General features: G+C 39.5%; 1 protein-coding gene across 1 annotated transcript in view; it reads left to right on the top strand.

The window, feature by feature from the left end:
• Window positions 1-26476, top strand: part of diaph3 (diaphanous-related formin 3) — a 433509-nt gene that overhangs the window by 99285 nt on the left and 307748 nt on the right. The window lies entirely within an intron of this gene.

Here is a 26476-nt window from a genome sequence, read left to right as displayed (position 1 = left end):
TTGTTGTCCTCCAGTATTCCGTTTTGCATTTTCTGCTGATATCTTCCCAATACTGATACCTGGGGTTGGATTGGTGCCATCTCTAATGTGAATCAAACCAGTCTGTGTAGTATAGAGCAATCCGCAATAAAGTCCAGCTCTGTATGATCAAAACATTTTAAACATACGTAACATTTATATAATATCACATTTTCAGTGTTTAGTGCGTCCACCCTTTGCCGTTATTACGGCTTTCATTTATTTATTTATTTTTTTACAGAGTCTTGCTCAGCTTTTCAAAGAAATCTGCAGGGATATTTTTTCCACATCTCCAAAGTTCAGTCTTAGAAGTTGGTTGCATTTTCTGCTTCTCACGATCCAAGTAATCCCAAACACATTCAATAATGTTGAGGTGTGGACTCCTGTGGTCAGTCCATTGTTCTGTGAACACGAGCAGCTTCTTTGTTTGGTTTACAAATTTTCTTCTCCTATTTCTTTTTCTCAGTAACGGCTTCTTGACAGCTACACATCCTTTCAGACTCACAGCGTTGTCTTCTCGCAGTGGCAGGATGGCAGACCCGATGCAGAAGTGGAGCTTAATTTTCTCCTGTCTTTCAAAGATTAAAGAGTTTAAGTTATGTTTATCCAGTGGTGACCGTTTGGTGGTCTGCCAGGTCATGGAGTCCCATTTTCTCTCTTACAAAATTTTTTGAGCTCCAGTTTTGGACACTCATGTTTTCTCACTTAATGGGCACCTTTTGGTCTTGGCTTAATACCGCAACAACTTTTGAAAAGCAGTGTGTTTCTCACTTGTTCAGTTTTGTGACGTCAGTCAGTGACAGTTCGCGTAAATGCTGGAGAAAGTGATTGATTTGGTTTTGGTTACTCACGGCGCTAACATAATGCGCAGTGTCAGGCTCAAGCTGAGGAGCTAATTCCTCCTGGTGCTGCCTTATTCCGTGCATGGCTGCACCCCATATGTGTGTGCTTTTTGTGAGTGTGTCGGCGAGCTCACTGGGGTGGCGCGGCAGTTATTATGTGCGTGGAGCTCTGCGTGTGTGGCGTATTTCGAAGCGGGTGTGTACATGGTTGCTGTCAGTGTTTGTGTGTGTAATGACTGTGACTTCCTGTTCCAAGTGTGCAAATTGAGTGTGTGCGTATGTGTGTGTGTGTCTGTGTTTGTGTTTTCCTTTGTGAATCCAGTCCCTGTATGGTTCCTGAGGTGCTCCGGAGGGTCTTATCCTACTTTGAAATATTTCTCCTATCTCATTGCCCCTCACCACAGACACTGCCTCCTTTTCTACCTAGCCTTAGGGAAGGCAAAGGCTGCATTCATACTTTGCATTCAAGCTTTCATACAGTACACGGTGGTGTTTCTGTATTTATTCAAGCTTCCTGGTGATGGTGAAGTCAGAGGTGGATGACAAGCAATACGTTAACAAGGTTAACAAATGGCTTTGAATTCACAAGCCATATTTCAAGGATGTAGTAAATAACCAGCACTGATTCAGAACCTAATGACTCTGAGACTTACTGTAGATTTACTGAGAGCTGGTGACTTTTACATACTATAAACAGTCACGTCATCATTCTGGCAAATGATGTTGCTCTTTCAATATGGATATTTTTCATCATTAGTTATTCAATTCTGTTCAATGTGGAGGTATTTTTTTTTCATCTGCTAATTGACTGGAAATTTCTGTTAGGTCAGCTGACAAGGCAAGGTCAGGAAGCATTTCAGAATCTGTTCGTTATGTGGGCTTAAGCAGCCCTGTCTCTCTTCACAGCTCCCCTACTTTATTGACACGAGAGCGCCTTTTGGAGACGGCGCTATCGATCCAGCCAAACTCAAATCCCTGTCGTAAGTTTGAGCTCATTAAGGAAGCTCCATGTTTATGTCTTCTTGTCCAGGCTCCCTCAACGAGCATTTCCTCAGCAGCAACGTCATGGAACGGCCGATCATCTTGCCAGCTGCTGCGTCGAATAATTGTGAGGCTTAATCAACCGCATAGTTTTGCGGATTAATTGATCAAGACAAATTGGCTTTGCGGTTTCCTTTGCTTCATTCACATTTGTTTCTGGAGAAATGCAGGGGCGTGGGCGTTTCAAGATGGAAAGGAAATTGTTCCTCTTATTGTTGGTACAGCTTCACAGTCACACTTGTCCTATTCGTCCCACTCTTCCATCTTAGAATCACTATCCAGTGATGCACCCCATGATAAACTTAATACATGCGAAGACTTGTGGAGGTGATTGTGCTTTAACCCTCATCCTCTTTCACCCTGTGCATTTGCCTAGGAGCCTAGCCTGGGAATAGGCTACCAAACGTGAATACTAAAAACCAAATATGGCTGTTGCCGGGGCCTGCATTTCAGCTTTTCTTTAGTATAGTGATTCTTTCTCCCTCGAACCGCTTACATTGATGCAAATCCCCTCTCCACACACTTACATATAGACTTTGCTAAATTGGCTCCTCGCAAAAATGCCTTTCCCGAGGAAAGCGCTGACTTCCCAGGGTGCACTGGGGGAGGTCTGGCGAACGGCTCCAGACAGGCCTATCAATCTGAATTTCTAATCCAGCCATTTCAGTCTTGTTTATGGGCTCATTTGCCTGCAATTCAAATGTCAGCTTATTGAGTTTCTGGCTGCTGCTCTCCCTCCACCTAGCTGCTCCCTATACACTATTCAAAGGTAAAGCAGTTAGTTGCACTCACTCCTGGTCGGCAGCTGAAGTTTATATGGAGAAACTTTACATTTACGTTTACATTTGGCTTTCGTTCTTTAGTTTGAGTAAAATTGGTGAGTAAAACTGGCACGTATCTAAATTCGCTTATTTAGAGTTTATTATTTTCTATGAATTAGAAATGCACCGATCCTACTTTTTCTTTCCCATTACCAATTCTGATACCTGGGCTGAGGCTGATGTGCTGGTATGGATTATCAAGTGCTCTTTTTTCTTCCTTTATTGTAAAATCTTTGTACCTCACTTTGTGGATTTGCTTAGGATAGTTCTTCTATGTGTAAGCTAATGTGAGACTATGACTAAGTACACTTCACATTTTTAATAAAGAAGAGCAACTAATACATACTTAAGAAATAAATTACACTTACAATTTAAACTGTGAAAAAACAGCAATGAATATAGATTGGTCATATCATAATTATGTTCTTTTATTTATTAATAACTCAATCTATAACACAAAAAACTAAACATTTAAATGTGTTTTTAGATGTTTATTCAATATTTTAGGAAGTTACAAAATTGATAAATACAACCCCAATTCCAAAAAAGTTAGGACGCTGTGTAAAATAAATGTAAATAAATATAAAAACAGATTGCAATTATTTTCAGATCTCATAGACCCATATTTTATTCACAATAGAGCATAAACATATCAGATGTTGAAAGTGAGACATTTTACCATTTCATAAAAACATTAACTCATTTAGATTTTGATGGCAGCAATGCATCTCAAAAAAGTTGGGACAGGGCCACGTCTACCATTGTGTAGCATCCCCTCTTCTTTTCACTACAGTCTGTAAATGTCTGGGATGTGAGGAGATCAGTCACTGGAGTTTTGGGTGGGGAATGTTGTCCCATTCCTGTTTGATGTAGGATTCTAGCTGCTTGACTGTCCTGGGTCTTCTTTGCTGTATTTTTTCATTTCATGAATGTTTTCTATTGGTTAAAATCTGGACTGCAGGCAGGTCAGTTCAGCACCCAGACTCTTTTTCTGTGAAGCCATGTTGTGATGGATGCAGAATGTGGTTTAGCCTTGTCTTGCTGAAATATGCAAGGCCTTCCCTGAAAGAGACCTTGTATGGATGGGAGCGTATGTTGTTCTAAAATCTCCATGAACTGTTCAGCATTACAGTACTTTTGCAGATGTGTAAGCTGCCCACACCATAGGCACTAATGCAACCCCATACCATCAGAGATGCAGGCTTTTGAACTGTGCGCTGATAACAAGCTGGATGGTCCCTCTCCTCTTGAGTCCAGAGGACATGGCGTCTGTGGTTTCCAAAAAGAATTTAAAATTTTGATTCATCTGACCACAAAACAGTTTTCCATTTTGCCTCAGTTCGTTTTAAATGAGCTTTGGCCCAGAGAAGACGGCGGCGTGATACAGCTTTAACTTGCATTGCACAGCGAACTGTGTTCACAGATAATGATTTCTGGAAGTGTTCCTGATTCAAGTACAGAATCATACCTGTTTTTAATGCAGTGCCGCTGAGGGCCCGAAGATCACGAGCATCCAATATTGACCGCTGGCTTTGTCCCTTGCTACAGGGATTTCTCTGAATCTTTTGATGTAATGTAGATAGTGGGATATCCAAAGTCTTTGCAATTTTACATTGAGGAGCATTTTTCTGAAATTCGGTTTTTCACAGATTGGTGAATCTCTGCCCATCTTTGCTTCTGAGAGACTCTGCCTCTCTAAAATGCTCTTTTACCGGTCACTTTTCTGGCCTTTCGTTGCCCCTGTCCCAACTTTTTTGAGATGTGTTGCTCAAGTTCTAAATGAGTTAATGTTTTTCATGAAATGGTACAATGTCTCACTTTCAACATCTGATATGTGTTCTATGTTCTATTGTGAATAAAATATGGGTCTATGAGATCTGAAAATAATTGCATTCAGTTTTTACATTTATTTACATTTATTTTACACAGCGTCCTAACTTTTTTAAAATTGGGTTTGTAATATACTGACCCGAATATTTCAGATACTTGAGTATTCGTTTGCTGATGCCTAAGAAATCACATGTGCAGGAGCACTTTAAATTATCAGATAATAAGAAAAATGATCAGTGTAAAAATTGGCAAAGTAGTGTAGTAGTGAATAGTGATCCTTATCTGAGAACTGCCATGCGTCCATTTCACACTGAATCAGCTTTGCAATATAACAGCTTATATTAGTTATTTTTCCTTTTGCCTTTCTACTTAAACAGTTTTATAGTAGGTTTAAAATTTGACAGCACAGACAGCAGATAAATTTATTTAGACAAAATTTTTACTACTACATCAGAGAAGAGAAGCCTTCACACATTGTTAGTACAGTGCAGGGGCTGCTCTCGCTCCTCTAGTGCAGTCAGTGTGAACTGATTAAAATGTAAACGCATCTCTTCCATCAGACAGACAACTTGAAATGTTATTGTTTTTAAGGTTTTGAGAATGAGTATTCGTTCAGAAATATCAATGAGTATTCAAAGTTTGTTAAATGCTGTTTGAGCCACCCTTCATTTTTTGTCAAATTATCTGCCTTAAGATTTGATCACCATTTTGCAAATGCAAACCTCTCTGGATATTCATTTTATAAAGACTTTGTTGTTGATGCTATACAGTTTTCACAGTAATTTTAGAATTCATTACAGTTCTGTTTATCTGGACACGTCTAAAATTTCCTAATGTATATTTGTTCAGCTTTATACTAATTATTTGAAACCTGTGAAGTTGCTCAGGGCTAGAGTGTTAGTGTTTTTATACATGTATTTACAACTACATTAGTCTTTTTTATTACTGAAAGCGTTGATTCCAAACCTTTGAACAGTAGTGTATATCAGATCTTAACATCACTAAGATTTTTATTTATTTATTTCTTTTTTGTAGCTGTCCTCATATTGCGATCTTTCAGGAAAACAAACACCATTTTTCTGATGTGTTGTCTGTGCTATTCTTCCATTGATGTCCACCAAACACAGTGCTGCCATTCCTGAGAAGTCAAGCTGGTATGAGGGACAGCTGTTTCTGAGGTTTTTGAGAGGGTGTGTGCATGGCAGAATAGAAGTCATATTGATTTCATTTCATTCTTCCAGGGCCGCGTTGCTGAGTGTCTGCTGGCTGTCTCTGGAATCCTGTCCAAATCACCTCCAACACAAGCTTCATAGCACCGAGCGTGTCATGTCACTTCCCTCCTCTCTTGCCTCTTGCTTCTACTCTATTTCAGTCTGTGTAGTTTTCTCACATGGTCTCTGTGGTGCCTAGATGGAGAGGAGGTGCTTTAAACCACATTAAACCACGGATGTGTGGGAGACTGTACTTGCAAAAGCTGAATTCTTAGAAATCTCTTTCTCTCTCTGTGTGCTGCTGCCACTTTAGACACCAGGACATCAGTGATTAAACTAACATTATAGTCCTGTTAGAATATTCAACCAAATAGAGTTTGTCATGAAGGGCCAGTGAGAGATTTGACGTGAGAGATTTGACGTGAGAGATGTCTGCCAAACAGTGGCTCAAGTTTTTTAGTGATGAGCTGCATTTTAAAGTAAGTTGATCTAGGAGTCGGTTCTGCTCAGGGAGGCAAACAAGAAATTGAACTGTGAACTAGTTTGTGATGTCCATGTCGAGTTGTGTACTGTTAGCTTTTTCTTCTTGAATAACCTTTGTGAACATCACACGTTTCCTCTATGAAATTTCGTGTTATCTGGGGATGATTCAAATGGGTAAAATTCCAGTTGCTGTTAATGTAGCATGAAAACACTTAGGCTAATCCAAAGCCCTCCCCATTGGCAGCTTGAACAGCCTGCACTCTTCTGGGAAGGCTTTCCAAAAGATTTTGGAGCGTGTCTGTAGAATATTTTCCAGTCAATCAAGTGATCATTGGTGAGGTTAGGTGCTGACTTTGGACAAGAAGGCTTAGCTTGCAACTGACATTCCAGTTCGTCCCAAATGTGTTCAGTGTTCAGTAGGGTTGATGTCTGGAACAGGAAAGGGCCTTTTTTCAAACGGTTGCGACAAAATTGGAAGCATGTGATTATCTGAAATGTCTTTGTATGCTGTAGCCCTAACATTATTCTTCGCTGGAACTAAGGGGTAAGCCCAATCCCTGATAAAAAGCTCTAGGCCATTATTCCTCCTCCACCAAACTTTACTGTTAGCACTATGTATTCTTGTAGATAGCAAACCTAGATCAAACTGCCTGCCAGATAATGAAGCTTCATCATTCGAGAGCCCAGTGACAGCATGCGTTACACTATTCCAGCTGATGCTTGGCATTGCACATAGTAATCTTAGGCTTGTGTGCAGCTCGTGAAGTTCCACGCACAGTATTTGTGCTGATGTTGCTTCCAGAGGCAGTTTGGAAGTGAGAGATGCAGCAGAAGAAATGTGGGCCTGGTTTGTGGGTTTGCATAGCGAAGCTGTTGTTACACGTAGATGCTTCCATTTCACGATAAAAGCTATTACCATTGACCAGGTATATTGAGCAGGGCAGAAATATTACAAACTGACTTGTGGCAAAGATGATATCATATGACAGTGCCATGTTTAAAGTCACTGAGCTCTTCAGTATGAACCATTCTACTATGTGCCTGATTTTATACATCTGTTAGCAAAGGATGTGGCTGAAACATCTCCACTCCATAAATAGGAGGAGTGTCTACACACTTTTGGCCATATAATGTAGCTGTTAACAGCATTTTGTTTTCTGTCTTCATGGCAACACATTTGAACTTAAACACAAGCTTCATAGCTTATTATGGATGTTATCAGTACCTAAACAGTACTTGACCAGCTGCATGTTTCTTTACAAAGAATGTGTAGATAGGCCTGTTGAATTGGATTGAATACCTAAGATTTAAGATTTCCTGCTTTTTTTTTTTTAAAGCTTTTATTTTCTGATAGGAATCAGACCTAGAATCTACATTAAATTATGGAACTCTACAAGTCGATAAAGTTAATTTGTTAGAAAATCTGCATTACAGCAAACTCTGTTTTTTTGTGCATTAATGTTCCTTTATGAAGTTATGAAGTGTTCCTGAATGCTATAAAGGGGATTACTATATGTGAGCTTTATTGGTAAGTCACAAAAAAACGACAGAAGGTAAAAATAAACAAATATACTTCAAATATATTTTTGACTTTTTCTTAGGCGGTTTTCCAGAGAGGTCGATGAGGTGGAGAAAAATCTGGTTGACTTTCACCGAAAGGTTGAACTGCACATTTTGATATATAATTCATAAGCTGTAAATCAGGGGAATTAAATTATTCTTATTTCTTGTTTCCTGTCTTCAGCCAAACAAAACAGTCTGTTGGACTATTAAGCTTCCCAGTTACATTTTGAGGTCATTTGCGTAATTTGAAAAACCTACTTTTGCAAACTAGTTTATGTTGCTACATAAAACTGCATAAAATTTGCCTCAGATAAATCAACAAAGATGGCCCAATCAATCAGTCAAAAACATTTCAGATTTGATATGCCTATTCAGTATAATACAGTTAAGAAACATTAAAAAAAGAGTTGTGTAGTTGTGCATGTGTTGGTGTGTGAATATATGTGTTAAGAACACTGTTATACCTTTTAGAAGAGACTTCAAATCGACCCTCTCACAGTAAAATAAATGTAGTGCATTGATGCAGTTGCATTCTATTATATGAGAGAAAGAGAACCTAAAAAACACAAGAATATGGAGAGTTTGTCTTACAGACTCAATTTTATAGCAGACTGTTGTAATTGGTAAAACTCCCTCTGGATAATTGCAGCTATAGTTTTCATTCCTTCTTCTCCAAGATACTGTCAGCTATGTTGTTAGTGGCCCATCAAATAAAACAAGAAATCCAAGAAAGAAATGTCAGAAAAGGAACTTAAGTTGAATAACTCTTTTTCTGCACACAATTGCCTCATCTCCTTGGACATGGTAGCCAATAAATTCAGTCGACAGAAAGAAAGGGCTTGAAGTCAGGCTATAGTCCCTTATGAGCTTTAGAAGCAAAATTATTTTCCATACCATGAACTCTGGCAAAGGCAGCAAGAGCTAATCTTGTCACAGTGTTGCCTTAGAGTTTAGCCGCTGCATTGGCTGTCTCTGGTTTGCTCAAAGTGTAAGCTTAGATTTTGTGTGTGTGTGTGTGTGTGTGTGTGTGTGCGTCTCACAACTGTCTTAACCCATTGCTGTCCTAACTAGGATTAGCCGTTCTACTGAAAAGAGAATGTTGTCATTCACTTATACACACTCATAAGTTTACTATAACATGCCGTTAGTCATTCATATTGCAAAATGGCAGTTTTGCTTGTGTGAGTTACTCTGTAGTAAAAATCCTAGACGCTGTAGACCTTCTTATTACCTATATGTGGGAATGTAAATGATGCTTTCCAAACATAATTAAACATTTGACCTTGTCACATCTTAACTAAGGACTAAAGATAGAATGTTTCTGACCTGTAATTTAAACAGTCAATAAGATCTCTAAATTCATACACAGGATCTGATTGCACAGCTGTGTAGTGCCATACAAATGCATCTACAAATGCACACTCATACACATTCACACATGTACACAAACTAATGGCCTATTTAAAACATGCTAATTACTCTTCCTAGGTCAAACAGATTTTTTAAAGACTTTAACCTGTTTATGGGTCTTCTGACCTTTAAATGATTTACTGTGCTTTTTAATATTTCTGCAGTTAATCTCAACACTTTATCTGCTTTGCTTTGCCACGTCTTTGGGATGGTTCAAAAGCACTTTTAGAAATGGCTGTTTTTATTCATTTTTTTTCTCCCATATAGTGTTCCCAGTGTGCTTGCCTTTTGTCCACGTTGTTGATCATAGGCACTGAGGCGTGGGGCTGAAACAGTTCCATTGCTTCCCCAGTGGCAACTCCCACACGGCCCACGGCCAATCACTGTCCAGCATTATCATTACACCGCCTGGAGAGCTGTCTGCGGGAATCTGCCGTTATAAATCATGCATAGATGTGTATAAATATATTCCTACTTATTGCTTTTACCTACTTTACTATCTGGGTTGGTGAGTCACCTCTGAGTGGAGACTCCCAGGCTGCTCTCTTCGCCGCTTTTCTCCAGAGGAGTGGGAGGGGTGGGCGAAAATAGGCCGAGACGGGCGTGCTAGACCCCGGGCCACTGCAGGACGTTCGGAGTTAATATTTTATTTTCGGCTCAGTGCGGCTCTGACGCGGTCCCAGTGCTAACACAGCTAACGCAGCCTTGGGGTAGACTCTCCAGAGGGAGAGGGGGAGTCAAGCTACCTTAGCCGTGAAGTTAGCCAGATAAGGTGGCTCATTTTTCTCCTTGATTTATGACTGTTTTTGTTTCCTGGGAATGGGATGATGAATTTGTTTTCCACTTTTTTTTAATGCTCAGCTATGAGAGAGAGAGAGAGAGAGAGAGACCCCCTCTGTCTCTCTTGCTGGCTCTAACAAGTGGATGATTGTACGTATGTTGCCTCGGCGACACTTTTTTTGCCGTGACTGACACATATTCCCTTAGTGAGCATAAATTTACTCCAGAACTTGTTAATATTTAGCACCCGCTTACTTGAAATCATGCCTGTCTCCAGACTGCTATATTTCATTTCCAACGATGGTTGTGGCTGGTCGTTGCCGCATTTTTGACGGTCAGTTTGCGTACATTAACCTTGTGACACCATGGCAACGGATGTTTTTAGAGCCATGATGTCGGGATTAATGGCCAACAGTCCTTCCGCAATGCCACCTGCTGTATCCTCTCAGGGAGACATCCTTGCGTTGTTTATTGTAAAAGCCCACAGTGCACACAGTGCGCTCTCACAGGTACAGGAAGGTGATGGGCAGAAATTGAGTGAGAGGGAGATTAGGTACACTCTTAAAAATGATGGTTCTTCTAGGGTTCTTTAGTACAGAAAGTGGTTCTATATAAAACTATGTACATTCACAGAACCCTCTGCATGATTAAAGGGTTCTTTGCATGGTGAAATGGTTCTTCAGACTGATGGAGAATGTGCTATATATAATGCTATAAAGAACTCTTTTAAAAGGGTTCTATAAAGCACTAAAAGGGGTTTTTCTGTTATGATATCAAGCTTGTAATAATAGAAGAAGCCTTTTTGATGCTATATAGAACCATATACAGCGCATTCTCCATCAATCCGAAGAACCATTTCACCATGCAAAGAACCCTTTAATCATGCAAAGGGTTCTGTGTGTGTTCATGGTTCTACGTAGAACCATTTTCTTTACTAAAGAATTCTTGAAGAACCATCATCTTTAAGTGTGTAGAGAGAGATAAATAGAGAGTGTGATTGAAGTGGCTGGTCGTTAAGGGTGTAGGAGGGTGTTACAGCCTGCTAATGAAAGCACAGCATTGCTCCTCGAGGCCAGATAGATGGACAAAGTTCAAAGCTTTCAGATTTTCACATCAATCACTCTCCTCCTATTTTTTCCCCCCTACTCTCTCTCTCTCTCTCTCTCTCTCTCTCTCTCTCTCTCTCTCTCTTTCTCTCTCTCTCTCTCTCTCTGCAAATATAAACATTTGCAGTCGTCTGAGCCGGCCCTCCCCAAGGAGGCTGGCTGCTTCCTGCTCATTGCCGTGACCGAGTGAGTCCTCATAAGCTCAAACTCGCTTTATGAACAGCGGATGAGATCAACAGGGCTTAGAGGCCAGGGCTTGGTTTTTGGAGTTTGCTGAAACCAGCGACTCGAACAGCATGCACATGTAAACACACATAAGCACACATGCACAGTCCAGTGAGTGGAAAATGCGTTTGTCCACCAGTGAGCTGCGTGTTGTGCACGACTGCCTTTTGTAACAATGTCTTAATGTAGTGCTGGGCAATATATTGTCTGTGTAGCAGTGCTGCTGTCTCACAACAATGATAATTTTTATCATTTTTTTATAAATGTGTAAATTACTAGAACTTTCCGAAGTCAAAACTAAATTAATAGCAAGTTTCCTTTCTGGAAATCTGCCTTTAGTTGGGTTAGTGTGTAAGGTCACCTTTGGTGTAATTTTAAGAGAAGAAAATATGACAGTCCAATCAAAACAAGTTAGCCAAGTTACAGATTTTGTATACAATTGTTTTTGTGTATAAATGTGCCATAACTTCTGCACAGGCAATATTTTATGTGTTGTTTTTTTCCCTGATATGTTAAATTCAGGAAATGAACAGTAATTGTCTATCGAAGTGTGCTTAATTTTTCTCTTAAACCCTATTTGTACTGGTTTAGCGTAACCTGGGGAGGTGCTGTATTTTGAGTAATTGCTGACAAGATCCATGATTTTAATTATGTTGAGTAATAATTCTGGAGCAAATTACTTTCTATAATTCGACAAACTCTGAGCTCCCGCAGTAATAGTAGTCCTGTTCAAATTGACATCACAGTAACAGTAATGTAATAGCAAAACCGGGTAATAAAAAATAGCCCCTCTTTTTTTTTCTTTATTTTGTGACCTGAAGACAAGGATAACAGCTAAAATGAGGCTTGATTTGACCCAATTTCTTAATTCTCAAGTTCATGCAAGTCTGCTGAAATTTTTGATGATAGCTGAATTACAGGGAGAAGGAAAATGAAATCTTGAAAGTATCTCTCACATGGCAGTGCATTTTCTGTCTTGTTGGGTTGCGTTTGGTAAGTTGAATGAACCTACTTTTCTAGCCTAATTCTAGTCTATATACCATTTAGCTGCACAACGTGTTATTGTGTGGAAGTATGGTGCCTGTCACATAATGCTGACATAAGTGTCCACGCAGTGATGTTTTGATCCAGACTGTTTGGAGTTATTTGGGGAAATTACACAGATCCTTTGTTCTGTACAAATCGGCCATTCAATTCACACACAAATTACTTTGCCAGACCTTTGTGGTAAAACTTATCCAGCCAGAATAGGCCTATAGAAAATGTACAAAATGTTATTTGAGCTGGGCACAGAAAAGAGCTATATGCCAGGTTTATAAGACATTCTTTCAGCATACCTCTCATCAAGCATGGGTTTCTCATCTTTATTAATGCACACTTAAATATCATTTTATACTGTGACATGCTTAGAAAATATTGTGATACTGAATTTTATCCCTGTTGCCTTGGACTGTGCCCAGTGACTGTAAAAATGCCAGTTAGCGCACACTCAGGGTTAGACGCTGTGTGCCCTAGCGGCAGGCAGATATCATGCCTGTTTAAAAAGGCACCTATGTTATGATGTACACTTTAGGACACTCTAAGACCACAGCTCAGGAGTGTGTCATGTTGCAGCTCAGCATCTGGCAAAATGGCCATGGACACCATGGCCTCTGACAAAACAGCCTCAGACATCAATGTTTGTGTAACATTTAGAATTACATTCTTATTAGATTTCTTACAATTAAAGATGACAATATAATAAAACCATTTTTATTGCTGATGTTATTGTTGTTACTATTATTTTTGCTATTTGTATAGATGCTTTGTGGAAATAAAAAATAAAAGGTAAAGTATGTCATGAATCTAACCTGATCTGTTGTCTGGCTTTAGAACCATCTGTAGCAGCGCAAGGTTAAGCTTTTTTCTTACATGTTACTGCAACAGACCTAGTCCCACCAATCTCTGTCTTGTTGCTGTAACGTTTTGTCTGGGTGTTATTGGTATATCACTGAAGTCCTGAAGCATCAAAGACAAGTGGGAATTAAGCTTTGTTTTATGAGGTCAATGTTATGAAGCATTCTGGGGACTTGCTTCAGCTTTTGAAGCCAATCTGTTAAATAAACAAATGCAGTCATAAGGGAAGACATGAAACGAGACCCATGCCGGGGTATGGAATATGACCGAACTGCCTCTGTACTTGTTGTCTACATGCTTTTTTTTGTTTTTCTTTTGTTTTTTTTCCCCTCCTCCGGAACGAACGTGGCACTTAACGTGATTATGATCTGTGGGACACAACACTCGTCGGTGCCTCTCTTGATTGGAGCCTCCCGTGGCGGTGAAGAGCTCTGCCTTTTGTTTAAGGCTCCGGCTCTGGCGCCACTTGAGCCACGATAGATATTGTTATTCCGACGCTACGCGTCCATCTCCAGATGTTCCCCCTTTTGTAATCGAGCGCTCCTCGGCGGGAGAGAGAGAGCGAGAGGGAGAGAAAAGAGGAGGTAGATGCTGTTTAATATCAGCCTTACTGATGCACAAAAGGCCTGCTGCTGATTACTTCACACTGCCTGATCAAACCAGCTGCATCCACTCCCATGGAAGAAAAGAGAGGGGAAAGAAGGAAAAAATCAGGGAAAGAAGAGAAGAATATGGTTCTCTTGCCACGGTTCCGAATGTGGATGCTCGTTCCCTGCGAGGGAGTCTCGCAAGATGAGATTTCACTTCAGATGATGTTAAGTTCACTTGATACCAGATAGCTGTAGTTCAGATGAAAGCACTTGCTGCCCGTGTGCGTCCGTGCGCGTGCACTTGTTTTTTTTTCTTTCCCTCTGTGTGGTGGAGGGGGGGCCTTTCTAGCCTCTTGTTTCCGGTAGGACACCTCTCTCTGTCGCACCGTGTTGACAGGAATTGGCACCCTGTCGGTGTGACGGCAGCTCCCATTGGTTTTCCGCTGGCATAATCCCCGCCATGCATCAACTGATTATTTTCCCCTCCTGCACTCTGCTTCACCTGCTGATGATGGGGAAATATGGCCACTCGCCTGTGAGCTATGCATTTCAATGAAGTGCTTGTCAGGACCCTGGGCCCTGCCCACTCAATATCGCTCACTGCCTCGGCCCCATCCTTCTAGGGAGCAGGGGGCTAAATTGAATTTTCTCTCCGACGCAGGAGCTTCATTCCTCAGCCGTCAGCAGATGGGTGACCCCCCCCAAGTCAGTGTCAGGGCCTCTCATTACTGACCCCCTTCACACCGAGTGCTATTGAAGAACAATCATAAGAAAAATCTGGCATATCAGCATAAGGGATACATGGAACACCGCTCTGCTACTGATGAAAAGTTTAATTGCACATCTTCACATTTTTAGAATTATCCATGCAGTTATGCGGTTGTTACCTGCACATGTCTGAAATAACCAGGGGTAACAAAATGCCCCTGTCTAAACATTATTGCCCTTTAAATTGCAAATACAGTTGTGAAAATGCCCCAGAGATGATTGTAGTAAATGTACAGTAGGGTCCAAAAAGTCTGAGACCTTTTAAGAAAATGCTTTTGTTTTGCATTCTTCTCAAATTTAAGTTCACTTTTTATTACAAATTTTATTATCAGCATGAAAAAATAGTGAACAGTAGAATCTTTGAAATATTTAGATGAATTTTACATTTTTCAGATTTTCAGGAAGTGTTTGTCCCCTTTTTGCTTCAGTCACAGTGTGCACTTGAGCAGGCACAGACTCTGAACAGTGACAGACACGTCTGATGAGTAGATCGAATCCACCTGAGAGTTGTCTGAACACAGGACAAGAAGAAAGCTCTTTGTACAATGCTCTGAACATGCTCAGTGTCAAATTTGCTTAAATTTGAATAGTGATAATTAGAAATAGTGCGGCATTGTGAATATTAATTTAACTTTAGTTCTTCTTTGTTTTTACATTTTTTAAATTCTAAATCTTTCTGTTGTTTATTTCCTTGTTTAAATGAGAAAAATCCCAGATTTTCAAAGTGGTCTGACTTTTGGACCCCTCTGTATATGAAATGTCAGAAATCAGTAGAAATAAAATGCCAGTACAGCATTAATAAAACAGCCAATATATCGCACACCATGATCTTGATGTGACAGCGTGAACATGCCTGTACACAAAATGGACCACCACATGCTGCTGCAATTACACTGAATTGCTAGTTGGTGTTTTGGGTACATTAAAATATTGGGATGAATCGATACCGTTTTTGTTTTTTTTTTTTTCCCCAGACTTTGTAGGAGTAGGAATACATATTGTTTTAGTATTCCTGGATACCGAGTCTGATGCCATAATGAGTAATCCACTTAGAATACAAATAAAGTGCATTAGCTAGCTATGCTAAATTATTTCATGCTAGCTTGGATTGAGTAGCGCTGCAGTAAAGAAGAGTGGGTTCCATGTCAGAAAAGCACTGCTGTACAGCTGTAGTTTTGCTCCTCATCTATATCTTTCAACAACAATCTCTGTAGCTCAGTAACAGCAGGAATCACATCCGAGGCTGATGCATTCAAAGAGCGAGTTTTATGTGTTCTCAGAGTCTTGGCTGGTTGGGCTGAAGCTGTATGTCCTCTAAAGCTAGACATACACTATGCGATTTTGGAAATTTTGTTCTTTGGCGAGTCTGTACATTTGAACAGATTAATATGTACTATAAGCCTATGATTTATATACTCACACTGTATGAAAATGCTCCGTCCATGCTACGTGAAACACAGCTCCTACAGACAACTCTGTCCATGAACACTTTCAAATAAAGCTGTTTAATAAAGTGATAAGCCACGAGAGGCCATGCGTCACTGCGATTTTATCACGGGAAAGGGTGTTTTTAGGAGCCTTATTTAGCACCCATCCAACGGCACCCCTCTTCTCACGCGGGGGGCTGAATTTCAAATTGACCCTTGTTCCCTACAAAATGCACTACATAGAAATTTAAATACTGGAACCTGCACCCCAACAGTGTCTATAATTTTAGCTAAAATAGTAATTTGGGATTCAGCCACCTCCATACCTGATAAATGATCCACTATTTAGCTGTAGAGGCTAGAATTTCTAAACCTCCTTAGCTAGCACACTATTTAGGGAGCACGGAGCTGTTTAGGATTTAGCCTGGGCTTGACGCTACTTCTGACTAATGCACGAACATTTGAAGCGGATAAGCCATTTTGGTGACATTCTTTAGACTTTTACATGGCCGTTTTACAATTAATCATATCGCAAGTACTTTAATTCAACCCTGTGATATTAATGAAGAAGTTGTTTAGGCTGTTTGCTATCTTTTAGCCTGTTATCTAGCTGACCAGCCTAGTTCTAGTTAAGAAAATATGTTGCCAGCCCCTCAGTTTAAACAAAAACAGGTTCTTCCATCATTAGTGCACTCGGTGGTCCATACGAGCAGCATGAGAGTCAAAGATTATTCCATTAACAGCACAAGGGTTTTTCGTGCTGTGGCGCAGTAATTCAGAATTCAGTTGTTGTGAGGTGTTCGTATGTGTGCATATATTGTGTACAGTGGCTTTGAACGCGGCTCAGCCAATCAGATTTTAGATGATGTTAAGTTCACTTGATACCAGATAGCTGTAGTTCAGATGAAAGCACTTGCTGCCCGTGTGCGTCCGTGCGCGTGCACTTGTTTTTTTTTCTTTCCCTCTGTGTGGTGGAGGGGGGGCCTTTCTAGCCTCTTGTTTCCGGTAGGACACCTCTCTCTGTCGCACCGTGTTGACACTGTTTTATAATTTAAAATAACATGCTTCAGTCAAACCGAGTAAAGTTGGCATAGACGGACTGGCATGGTAAGAAGTGTCAACCTGTACTGGGGAAGCGGTTGTGATTGTGTGTTTAAAAATGGGCTAAAATCACACAGTGTAGGTGTGGTGGAAATATACCAAGACAGCATGTTTAAACTGACCGACGGCTTTGTGTCCAACTGTGACAGTCAGTAACGCTTCTCTGTGTGAGCAGAGCCTCCTTCACTGCGATGCATCCCTAAAAATGTTATTTTAAATAATTTGCTAGGTTCTCCCTCATTTGTGTATTAAATGTCCCCAGTTAGTAGAAGTATAATCTGACCCCTTAAAATGGTTGTCTTCCTCCCCCTTTAACCTGTAGTACATCAGTGGGTTCAAAATCCATCCCTTCAATAGCAGTAGGTCAGGAATATGCCATCTGTACAATACTTAATACTTGCTATATCAAGGAGCATTATGCAACTGAACCAAGTGTTGATGAAATTGAACATCTTGGCAACAATATTTGACCAGAGACTTTTTGAGTGGGGCATACCCCAAACAAATACTCTACACTGAGAAGAAGCATGGAATTTAGAATTAGTGTAGAATTTACTTCATTAGTTTGGTTGATGGTAAGTTTGCTCCCTGACTGTTCATATGTGTGTCATCATAGCTTGTTTTCCTCAAAGCTACTGTGTCCCAAACAGTAAATTTACTTAGCATTGTTCTTAAGACAATTCGTACAGTAGATAAATGCAGTTTTCAGACCGTAGGTGTTGGAAAAAACTCATATCTTCAAAAAGGTTTACAGGAGAAGGAAAAATGTTCTTAACTTTTAATGTAACTTGATGTAACAAGATTGTATTGAATTTCTTAAAGTCTGTTTCTAAAAGTCCATTCATCATGAAATTCACACAGTGTAGCGGCCAGCTGGCATTTTCACATTACATTTAAAAAAAAGGACTAACATATAGGGTTTTGTTCTGACAGCAACTGTATGCAGTAGCGTATAGAAAGAATTATAATGCTCTATCTCTTTTGTTTTCTATGGACAATTTAAAACAATGTTAATGTTAATACTAATTGTACCAGTATACTTTTGGTGGCATTAACCATCTGTTTACAAATAATATAATCTGAAGCCATTATAAAGAGCTGGAATGGTCCCTGTTTGAAATTCATAAGCTGTTGCACTGGTTTTCTAGACTAAGGGTGTGTTTATATCTGTAGTTGAATTTCCTTGGTTTGGACCAATGAAGAAAATGACACATTGTTCGTGTTTTAGGCTATACGCATATATTTGACATCAAACCAAAAGATGTAAATGGATGTCATACAGAGAAAAAAAATCGCTGATTAGGAAGATGACATACATTTGGCGTTCTCTCAAGAGCCATGCTGTCCTCTGGCCTAACTGAGCATGTAGAATGTTTTTAATTAATGAATTTATTTTTTTAAGTATGCCTTGTTTTATCTTTGTCTTGTCATATTGTCAAAAAACAGATTGAGAGTTCAGTGGAACAATAAGTTAACATTTAACATACAGAACTGTATAATGTTAGTTCATATATTAAAGCTTATACATTAAAGCACTTATTTCAGGTATTTTGCTCATTTCATGGGTAGGTTATGTTATGCTTTACTACTCTGGAATATGAGTGCCTTAAAGGGGTATTTCTACATAATTCAATATTTGAGATGTAAACATCTCAAATATTTACAGTGGTGGTGATAGTAACTAGGGGTCATGATGTCTACACAAACATAGCCTTTTTAACGCATCTGAGTTTTTAATATGTAGTGTGGACAATGGATAGTGGTAGATCTGAAAAAAACATTTTTTTGGGGAGTAATTTGTCTCACAGTGTATTACATGTGCTTTCCACCATGAATGTATTTATCAAAAAAATAAGTTTTAGGCCAAAATCTCATCGCAAAACTGTTGTAAGACAGTGTCCCAAGCATGAGGGAGAGTATTCTAACCTGTTCATGTAATAAGTTCCTGTGAGGTAGTTTTTGGAGGCTCTTCGGACATCAGGTTCACCTTACTACAGCTGTGAACAGTTCTGACTTAATAAGGTTCTCTGATAAACTAATTACCACAAAAAAAGTGTTGATTTCCCTCAACCCTGTTTTGGAATAATAATACACGTCGACATTTTTAGTCCACTTTGTCTCTCATTTTAATCAAACCAAACCTGCCACATGTGAACATGCCCTAACACTGGCTTATTCCGTATCCCAAAAGGACCTGCGGAAGAATGCATTGGTAAAATGCCACTTAGAGGAATATATTTGAAACAATAATTAAAATAAACAAACAAGCAAAAACAATAAAGTATTGAAAAGGCCATCAAGGCCTTAGGTCAAATGCCACGTCTGTGTCCCTCTGGTGGATGATGCTGGGTTCTACAGCCCTTTCAACAGTGAAGAGGAATTTCCCAACTCTTTGAGGCAAACTATAAAGTAGTCTTAATGCTTCATAAGTTTCTAACATTAGTTCTGTTCCCAGGTGATGTTGAACATTTCTCTTTCAATTTTCTGTGATCATCTACTGTAAATGAATTAGACTTCACCGGTTCTCCTAATGTAATATGTGACCTGCCTGGAGGGAGCCTTCTCATTTCAGCAGTTATACATCACAGCAGGTTCGGCGTAATTTTTAATCGTCGGTTTTTGCACTCAACTTTGAGCTCGAGTGATCCTTCTCCCTATCTCCAAACACAGACGCCTTCTCTCTCTCCTCCTCCTCTTCTCTCCATTGCTCTCTCTCTCTGTTTGTGTCTCCCTCCTCCTCTCTCTTTTACTCTCTGTCCCTCTTCCTCTCTCTCTCCCTGTCTCTCTCACTCTCTCAGTGAATATTGATCCTGTTACCATTTCATTACACTTCACTGTTCCCCCTGTTCCTGTGAAAGTGCCTGATTATGCCGTTTCGCTGGAAATGGGCTCTAGTTGCAAACCTTCCATTCTGATTTTTCAATTATTGACATTTTCCCAATCTCATTCATGCCATAAAAGAAAAATAAGTGAATGAATTCGATTTTGGCATATGATGTACGCAATGTCCAAACCAGTGTTTCTCTTGCGCCCTGATATTGTTTTTAATTTAACTTTGTTTGGAGTGCTATGGCATGTCTATACGCTTCCATTCCACTAAAGCATCAGTTCATTTCACCCATAAATCATCATCATCTTCGTTATTATTATTGCGGCAGCGGCATGCGCTGGAATCCTATCACCAAATGAATGTTGCTGATGGACTTGACTCCCCTCTTCTCTTCTCTGCTTCCCTCCGATTTGACAAATTCTATTCAGGTTGAGCCCCCCTTTCGCTTCACCTTGAGGATTCACGCAGACATACATGCTAGGATTTGATTAGTAGATGCTGGGAGGCATGCAGCTTGTTGATTAGAACTGTACGAGGACTGCATGATGATGGCAGCGGATGGCTCACTGCCTGCCAGCCCCTCCCTTCACTCATTCTCTCTTTCTCTCTCCCTCGCTTTCTTTCCCCTCATCTCTCTCTCTCCTTTCTTCTCCTCCCTTCTTCTCTCATTCCACTCTCAGACACATGCACCATCATAGGCACTCTACCTGACTTTCTTTTCCACTGTCTTTATTGCTCACTACTTTTACACTTCTTTCAGACTATTTTGAATCACTCTTTTCATAACGTCTTACCTCTCTGGCCCCCATTGCCTCCTTCTTTTTTCTCCTTCATGCCCCCCCCCCAGTCCTGGTCAGTTCTTTATTCCCCAATCAGCAAGATCAGTGGAGGAGCAGTGCTGACAGAAATTAATATCATATGTGCAAACTCATCGCCTTTCGGTGAATATCACCACTTTGAATGATGAACATGCCATTCACATGAATCGTGTAGATTTAATGAGTTTTTAGTTTTGGGAGTGGGCGGGGAACACAGCACAGCAGTCATTATCCAGCAGTTATTATCCAATCAACCCAGTAATACATTAAATAAACTCAGAACTAAGATAGCATTATCATGATGTGAAAAGAGAGCAAAGGTTTTGTGAGCAATTAAGTTTTGCACATTTGCACATAGTTGCTGATTTAGAATAGTCTGATGGAATGTAACAGGTATGAGAGAGATAAGCGATAGTCTACAGATTGTATCACAAGTGGCAATCATTGGGTTCCAAGCAAGCACTATGGGTAACACTTTATTTGGAGTGGTTCTTGGTAGATGATAAATAAACTCTTAATAGATTATCAGTAACACATCAGCAACACATCAGTGAAGTAGCAGTAGTGAAGCATGTGAATATATTGAAGTAAATATCTTGATGTACTGTTGATACATTACTTACATTAAGTAGATGTATTGTTAATGTTACTTCCATTACGCAAAATCTAACCTTACCCAACCTTACCCAAAGCCTAACCCTGGCCCTAATCCTTACCTTAACCTCAACCCAAAACCTAATGCTAACCCTCATATGTTTTTGAGATGTTATTAAGAGCCAGTTGAGTGTTTGTTTCATCTAAGAAGGACCACTCAGAATAAAGTGTCACCGCACTTCGTGCCATTGTTGAACCCATATAGGCCTTTTTGTAGAATACCCTCTATTCATAATAAATGGCAGGTCTCAGAAGATGTCTGCTGACACTGACCTTTTGACCTTGGTGTGGATTTTTCAAAATGCCTTAAAAATAGTGCTATTTTTGGACATTACTTTTTATTTAAATAGTTGTTGAAGTCAGTGAACCAAATTCCATAGCAATTACCTCTGCGTTTTATCTCTTTCTCAGAGTTCACCAAAATGCACCTGAATTTTTTTATGTTAACGTCGCTGAACTTTTCTCCTAGGAGCAGTACTGCTGCTCCCTGTTACAGGTGATTGGTTTCTGAACTTGTCACTTTGTCACTCTTCTTGAGCTGTCATGTCTGGAATATTACTTTACTGTAGCGCCTGCACATTATGTGTAGCTGATTGATGTGTTGCACATTTACCTCTATGGCAAGGTGTGGTTAAGCAGTGCAGAGACTGCTGATCCCACTGAAAGCAGCTGCAACACCTTTAACACCGGCCCAGATTCTCCACCAAACATCCAGGCAATGACACAATTAAATATGTGAGCGATTTATTCTCTCCTGACCCGATTAAGAGAATCCATTCATTGGGAACCTTTATGCTTTTAGAGAGTGAAAAAGAGATGGAGGCACATTGGAGATGTAGATGACCATGTTATGGATAATGACAAATATTTAACAAGGACCCTACTGATAGCCAGCAAAAAGCAATAACTTGAAATTGGTGTCATATTGAACCTCCTTCTACAGAACAGTGGGTGGAAATTGTAAGACAAATTTATATACTAGAAAAAATGAGTTAGTAGGTGACAAAAATGGACGATATGTGATCCAGTGGAATTGACATGAATGCATGGACACTGCAGTCCTTAAATACATCCATTTGATAAGGGTTTTGCAACCGCTCAAAACTTTTTTTTTTTTTCCTTTTTGATGTTTTTCTGATTGTAATGTTCTCTTATTATATTCATCTTTGTTAATTTTGAAAGAAACTCAAACATTTAAGTGTCAAAAAAGAAAAAGAGATGAAGTAGAGGAATGGTTATCTACGTTTAGGTAGTGTTTTTTTTTTTTCTTGTTCATTCCTGCTATGACTGCATGGTATAGACAAAATATTATTGTGATCATACTGCAAGTATTGTTAATACAGTGTCCCTGGCAATATATAAAAATGCATTATGCATTTCAAAGGTTGATTTTCCCAAATTACATGAATACCTTTGTTCGACTAAACATTGATAGTAACACTGGAGTACATCTGGAACTGAAATTGGCCAAGATGCTTAAAGCACACAGTATAAGACATTGGAATTGCTTTGAAGGCTCATTCACTTGTTGCATATTGCGTATTGTATATGAGCCTTGCGAAAGCCAGTATCACAGTAACTATTAAAAGATGTATCTGGTAGCCTACATTCTTTGAACTAAAGGTGCCCAAAAGTATTATTCGTGGGAGCGACATTATAGAAAAAACAATGAATTGTTTTTTTAAAGAACAATTTTTGTAAATGGGAAGCTTTAAATAACCTCCACATACCGTAACATTTCTATACCACCAGTTTTTCAAATATTCTCCATAAATCTGTTGTTAAGATGTAAACAGAGTCCTTCAGAGTAGGGTGACATGAAAAGGTTAATTGTAGAGAAGCTTCCAATTATCTATACAGTAGTGGTGATAGGAAACAGGGATTACCGTATCCACGACTCAAATACAGCCATTTTATTTAGTATCCAAAACCACTAGTGAACCCACACGTGTCTTGAGGTTTTATTTGTAATGTTGACTATAGTAACGTCTGGGAAAAAAAGTTTTCCTCATCTTCGTCTGGTTCTTATCACCACTGTGAACAATTCTAACTAGATGTGTTTCTCTAGAATTGACAATTTCTCATTAAACAACTCTGATTAAGTTTATATCTTTACAATATAATGATGAAGAATTATTAAGAAATCTGTGAAATTCACTGTTGAAGTCTTTTCCTAGAGCTGTCTGTCCAAGCCAAGAACCATTTAGGAACCCTAGGCTGTGGTATGAAGAGAAATTAGGGCTTCCATCCTGTTCTGCAATAAGGAAACTCCACTTACTGCTTCAGGGAGCAATAATATGATGCTGTGAACAGCATACAGATATTTGCTGCTGCATACATAAACAGGCTGTGTGCTGTTTGCTGGAAATATTTGGTGAGGTAAGGGCTACAGTATGTGCCAAATCACACACTATAAGAAGAGGTTACTGTGCATCTTGTATTAAGATAACAGATCTTAAGATCATAGTTGGTGCTAGTTTCTGTAAAGATATCACGTTCCTAGCTCAGGCATGAGGCAGAAAATGAGACAGTAAAATGGACGGTGTAAACACTCTGGCTCACACAATATGAAGAAAACAAGTCCAGTGTCGGTGTTATTGTGCTGTGCGCTATCACTCTTCTGCTCTGGCACAGTGACTCAGGCGTTCTGAGTATGTGCCTGGAAAAAAAAAAACAAGAAATATCAAACCTGCTTCTTCTCAGCTCTGATAGGCCTGATGCACAGCGCAGAGGATGAACCCTCTCTCTCTTTCTGTTTTCATCTAAATAGTGTTATCGTGTTATTTCTCTCCCTCTCTCTCACACACTATATGTCCCTCTCCCTCTCTCTTTCTCTTTCCTCGCTAGTCCTCAGCTCTCAGTTTTCAGCATCCAGCTTGTGGTCAATTTCGGCTGTAATTTAGCCTCTGAAGCGCACCCATGCCTCTTGACACTGGCTTTTGGAAAATTGGCTATTGATGCTTGCAGCACTTCTTCACTCTCACCGAGGCAATTTTGCACGGCTGTGCGGACCAGCACTCTCCCCAACGTGCCATGAGTGACATGATGAACAGCTCAGGGCTCTGACGCTTTCGGCGCTTCGGTGAAAAAGGGCCTGCGGATGATCGTTGAGAGAAGCGCGAGATGAGCATTTTGGTTCCCTTCGTGGATTCCTTGCGATTTTTAAGCAGCACCGCTGTTTTAGTGCACTTCGATGCGTTTAAGTATAGAGATACGTGGTAGCGAGTGATGGCAGAGTTCAGGGTGCATATTTGTTTGTTTACCTGCCTCCCTGATTGCAGGGCTAGAGGTTGTTTTGCTGTCTTCTTGAGTGGTTTGGCATAAGTGGTTTGGATAAGGTTTTTAAGTAAAAATTGTCTTCTTCACTTCTTGAGCCTTCCAGCTTATCATTCTACGTTTCCAAAATCTTTATGAAGACATCCATTTCTTTCTGCTCTTTATTTCACAGTGCTATAATCTGCTGCTCCATGCAAGGACTGAACACATTGAAATAAAGCCTGTGTGCAAACTAGGGTTAATCTGTTTATAGTCTTTGAATACTCTTTATAAATCAATGTCTCACCCTGAACACTTAGTTATTGGAGAGCTAAATTTATACCGTGGCGTTTCCCACAGACAATAGAGGCCAAATCAATTGAGATGTGAAGTGAGAGATTCTGTTTGAATGGAATTAAAATAAACATCTTAGCTCCATTAGCAATGCCTTCCACTCATTGCTCCAGGGGGAGAGCTTAATCTCCTATAGAAGCAGGAATCTGCTGACGTTTAATAGGGTCTAACAAACACTGCTCTGATAAGGCCTATTGACTTTCATCTGTTTCTGCCTTTTGCTTGTGTATAATGTAGAGAGGCTGACTTGGGTAATATGGGATATCGGCTCGTAAAGCATTCTCTTGTTTTCTTTGCTGCCAGCGCTGGAGTTAGTGAATGGAAACGCTTGGCAAATAAATACAGTGCAAAGACTCATCCTTAGATACTTTATAGTAGAATTATCGATAGTGCTGAAAGTTAATTATAAATATTGCAGTGAATATTGTCTTGAATTTGCAAATATTTTAAAAGACATGTTCATGTACTTTGTATTCTGCTTCTGTTCTTACATTATATAATTGCTTTTTAACTGATAACCATGTGGTACATGGTGGGATTTCTATATAAAATAATGATGTGTATAAATAGAGTAATATTTTTGACTCATCAGTGTGAAAACATCTGACCTCAATGGACTGCTTTAAGGCTACTGCACTCATTCTTGTTTTTCATCACCACATGTTGCTTAAACTTTCTTCTACAGTTAGCTAAATATTTAAGCAAAATTCTCTTAGTTGATTTGCCAGCTCACGCTGAATATTGTAGATCAGGGGTTTTCAGTGGGCGGACTGTGGTCTGGATTCAGACCTTTCCAAGAATTTCCGTGGACTGTACCGGGCAATGGAAATTCTGTAGCAAAACCTGTTAACATATGATAAAAAATCGATTTGTGCTCCGCTTAGTGAAGCAAGAACATTGATGATGAAAACGTAGTGTTTAAAACCTGAATGAACAGACAACTGTGCATTTTCCTCCCCATTTCAAGGTTAAAACTCATGTGTCTCATCTGATCAGAGTCTAATGAAAAATGGAAACGTGCAATACCAGTTACACTGCAAATCCATCAAACATAAAACAATCACTTTAAATTAACCTACCCACAAATTTGAGTTCTGAACGCAAATAAAATGAACCCAAAGTTGAACAAGAAAGGTCGACCAGAGTGCTTGTCCATTCCCTACCAGCACAAGAGCATGAAGTGCTCATTAATTATGATACAAATATCATTATTTATCATTTATTTAGACAGGGTTTTTTCTTCTGTGGACAAATATTTTTAAAGGTATTTGTAAGACTTTTTTTTCTTTCAAATAGCCTTTTGGCCTTGTTTTAAAAGAGACAATAGCCATACAGTTTTGCTGATCAGATTCTAAAAGTGTGTAAAATCTAAATAAATTTCATTGGTGTTAGTTTGTTTATTCAGGCTTTGGTAAGCAAGAAATTTAATGTAATTGGACCTTTTTTACTTGAA

This window comes from Colossoma macropomum, unplaced genomic scaffold (assembly GCF_904425465.1).
Source record: "Colossoma macropomum unplaced genomic scaffold, Colossoma_macropomum, whole genome shotgun sequence".
In the NCBI taxonomy this organism is placed as follows: domain Eukaryota; kingdom Metazoa; phylum Chordata; class Actinopteri; order Characiformes; family Serrasalmidae; genus Colossoma; species Colossoma macropomum.
This window is presented reverse-complemented; position numbering and strand designations above follow the sequence as displayed.